Genomic DNA, 3,652 nt, shown 5'->3' on the forward strand with positions numbered 1-3,652 from the left:
GGTCTGAGGTCTTAACAACCTCTATCTCAACAACTTCTCCAACTAACTGTTCTGGCACTCTGGTTCCCATCCCCCTGCAACTCCAGTTTAAACCCCACCATGTAGCACTAACAAACTGTCTTACAAGCATAATGAATCCCCTTCCAGTTCAGTGCAAACAAGTCCCTGCTGTACAGGTTCCACCTCCCTGGAAGAGAGGCCAATGATCCAAAAAAATTATGCCCTCCTCCCTACAACCAAATCTTTAGCCACGTGTTAAAACTGTATAATCTTCCCAGTTCTCACTAATATGGCACAGGGAGCAATTCTGAGATCACAGCCCTGAAGGTCCAGCCCTTTAACTTAGTAGAGAACTCCTGCAGAAGCTGTCACTCGCCTGACCCATGTCATTGGTCCCGACATGGACCACGACTTCTGACTGTTCACCCTCACGCTTGAGAATGCTGACGACTGGATCTGTGATGCCCTGGACCCCTGACAGTCCGGCGTTTTGGTACCATCACTACATGTCCCGTCTTTCCAAGATTCACCCTGACCTCCCCCTTCCAGTCAGCACCACCACCACTTGCCCCAGTTACCCTGTCCAGTCCCGGGGATTTAGCACCCGGGGAACCCGGGGAGCTCAGGACCCGCCGCCGCGGCTGCTGCTGAATCCGCAGTGTTTCTGTTCCGTTGACGGATGCGGTGAACCAGCTAAAATTAATGGATCGGTAATTCTCACATCGTGTTTATTTCACTCTCTGCACATTTATATTTACACTGATTTACTCCCGACGCCGGTCCCGGACCCGACCCGTTTACAGACCCGGAGCGGAACCGGAGCAGATTCTCAGCCACTGGTTTGTATCCCAAGGCCGAAGGAAGGATAAAGTTTCTCCGTGAATTTATTCCCAGTGAAGGTGTGGAGATGGGGACCTTGGTCTCCGCGTTGTAAAATGAAACTGTTCCGGACTCGTAACTGAGATAAACTCCCACCCTCCCGGGGATGGGACCGGCAGGGGAGAAGGGACACAGGGGAGGTGAAAACCCTTATCTTATCATCATCCCCGCGCGATGAACCAGAATCCGGTCTCCGGACTCGGTCTGACCCGTTCCTTCCTCTCCACAGACTCTGCGGGCGACTCCCAGACCCCACAACCGATTCCCCGTCACCTCCACCTCCCAGTAATGTCTCCCCGATGTGAATCCCTCCGATCCCAGCACACAAGCCCGGTCTGTGAACCTCTTCCGGTGTCAGGGAGATCCCTCCGTGTCCCGGTCAATCTCACACTCTTCCGATCCTCAGACACCTCAAGCCGCGGATTCGCCGTTTCCACATCCAGGATGACAGAGACTGGGGGGGGAAGCAGAGAATTAGAGAGTCCCCGGGGATCGGGGGGAGACTCGGGCAGCGCGCGGCCCCGGGTATTCGGGGGGGGGGGATTGGGGGAGACTCGGGCAGCGAGGCCCCCGGGATCGGTGGGGGGGGGGGGATTGGGGGAGACTCGGGCAGCGATGGCCCCGGGGATCGGGGGGAGACTCGGACAGCGCGGCCCCGGGGATTCGGGGGTGGGATTGGGGGAGACTCGGGCAGCGCGGCCCCGGGGATCGGGGGGAGACTCGAGCAGCGCGGCCCCGGGGATCGGGGGGAGGCTCGGGCAGCGCGGCCCCGGGGATCGGGGGGAGACTCCGACAGCGCGGCCCCGGGGATCCGGGGGGGGATTGGGGGAGACACGGGCAGCGCGGCCCCGGGACCAGGGGGAGGGGAGACTCGGGCAGCGCGGCCCCGGGGATCGGGGGGAGGAGACTCGGGCAGCGGCGGCCCCGGGGATCGGGGGGAGACTCGGGCAGCGCGGCCCCGGGATCGGGGGAGACTCGGGCAGCGCGGCCCCGGGGATCGGGGGAGACTCGGACAGCGGGCCCCGGGGATCGGGGGGAGACTCGGGCAGCGCGGCCCCCGGGGATCGGGGGGGGGGGGGACTCGGACAGCGCGGCCCCGGGGATCGGGGGGGGGGGGGATTGGGGTGAGACTCGGGCAGCGCGGCCCCGGGACCGGGGGGGGGGGGGGAGACTCGGGCAGCGCGGCACGGGTGATCGGGGGGAGACTCGGGCAGCTCGGCCCCGGGGGATCGGGGGGAGACTTGGGCAGCGCGGCCCCCGGGGATCGGGGGGGGGGGGGGATTGGGGGAGACTCGGGCAGCGCGGCCCCGGGGATCGGGGGAAGACTCGGACAGCGCGGCCCCGGGGATCGGGGGAGACTCGGACAGCGGGCCCCGGGGATCGGGGGGGAGACTCGGGCAGCGCGGCCCCGGGGATCGGGGGGAGACTCGGACAGCGCGGCCCCGGGGATCGGGGGGGTCTCGGACAGCGCGGCCCCGGGGATCGGGGGGGGACTCGGACAGCGCGGCCCCGGGGATCGGGGGAGACTCGGACAGCGCGGCCCCGGGGATCGGGGGGAGACTCGTGCAAGCGCGGCCCCTGGAACGGGGGGGGGACTCGGACAGCGCTGCCCCGGGACGGGGGGGGGGGAGACTCGGGCAGCGCGGCCCCGGGACCGGGGTGGGGGGGAAACTCGGGCAGCGCGGGCCCCGGGGATCGGGGGGGAGACTCGGGCAGCGCGGCCCCGGATATCGGGGGGAGACTCGGGCAGCGCGGCCCCCGGGACCGGGGGGGGGGGGAGGGGAGACTCGGGCAGCGCGGCCCCGGGACCGGGGTGGGGGGGAACTCGGCAGCGCGCCGGACCCGCGGAACCGGGGGGCGTGGGGGGGGGACTCGGACAGCGCTGCCCCCGGGACCGGGGGGAGACTCGGGCAGCGCGGCCCGGAGACCGGGGGAGACTCGGGCAGCGCGGCCCCCGGGACCGGGGGTGGGGGGGGAAACTCGGGCAGCGCGGCCCGGGACCGGGGGGGGGGGGGGGACGACTCGGGCAGCGCGGCCCAGGGACCGGGGTGTGGAGGGAAACTCGGGGCAGCGCGGCCCAGGGGATCGGGGGGAGACTCGGGCAGCGCTGGCCCCGGGACCGGGGGGGAGACTCGGGCAGCGCGGCCCCGGGACCGAGGGGTGGGGGGGAAACTCGGGCAGCGCGGCCCAGGGGATCGGGGATGAGGAATCGGGTGGGATAGGAGAGGGGGGACGGGGGGGGAGACCTCGGGCAGCGCGGCCCCGGGGATCGGGGGAGACTCGGGCAGCGCGGCCCCGGGATCGGGGGGGAGACTCGGGCAGCGGGCCCCGGGGATCGGGGAGATAGGGACTCGGACGAGCTCCTGCGGCCCCCGGGGATCGGGGGGAGACTCGGGCAGCGCGGCCCCCGGGGATCGTGGGGGGGAGACTCGGGCAGCGCGGGCCCCGGGGATCGGGGACGGACAGCGCGGCCCCCGGGATCGGGGGGGGGGACTCGGACAGCGCGGCCCCGGGGATCGGGGAGACTCGGACAGCGCGGCCCCGGGGATCGGGGGAGACTCGGGCAGCGCGGCCCCGGGGATCGGGGGGGGGGAGACTCGGGCAGCGCCGGTCCCGGGGATCGGGGGGGGGGGGGAGACTCGGGCAGCGCGGCCCCGGATCGGGGGGAGACCTCCGGGCAGCGCGGCACCCGGGGATCGGGGGGAGACTCGGACAGCGCGGCCCCGGGGTCCGGGGGGAGACTCGGACAAGCGCGTCCCCGGGCCGGGGGGAG

General features: G+C 70.6%; 1 long non-coding RNA gene across 1 annotated transcript in view; it reads right to left on the minus strand.

Annotated features, from left to right (window-relative positions):
- Nucleotides 1–424: 424 nt before the first annotated feature.
- The window catches only part of LOC132394613 (uncharacterized), a 40,925-nt gene continuing 37,697 nt past the window's right edge, over nucleotides 425–3,652 (minus strand). Inside the window, exon 3 of the long non-coding RNA XR_009512388.1 lies at nucleotides 425–1,333. This is a non-coding gene — a long non-coding RNA (uncharacterized LOC132394613). The remainder of the gene's footprint in view (nucleotides 1,334–3,652) is intronic.

Source organism: Hypanus sabinus, chromosome 5 (assembly GCF_030144855.1).
Source record: "Hypanus sabinus isolate sHypSab1 chromosome 5, sHypSab1.hap1, whole genome shotgun sequence".
NCBI lineage: Eukaryota > Metazoa > Chordata > Chondrichthyes > Myliobatiformes > Dasyatidae > Hypanus > Hypanus sabinus.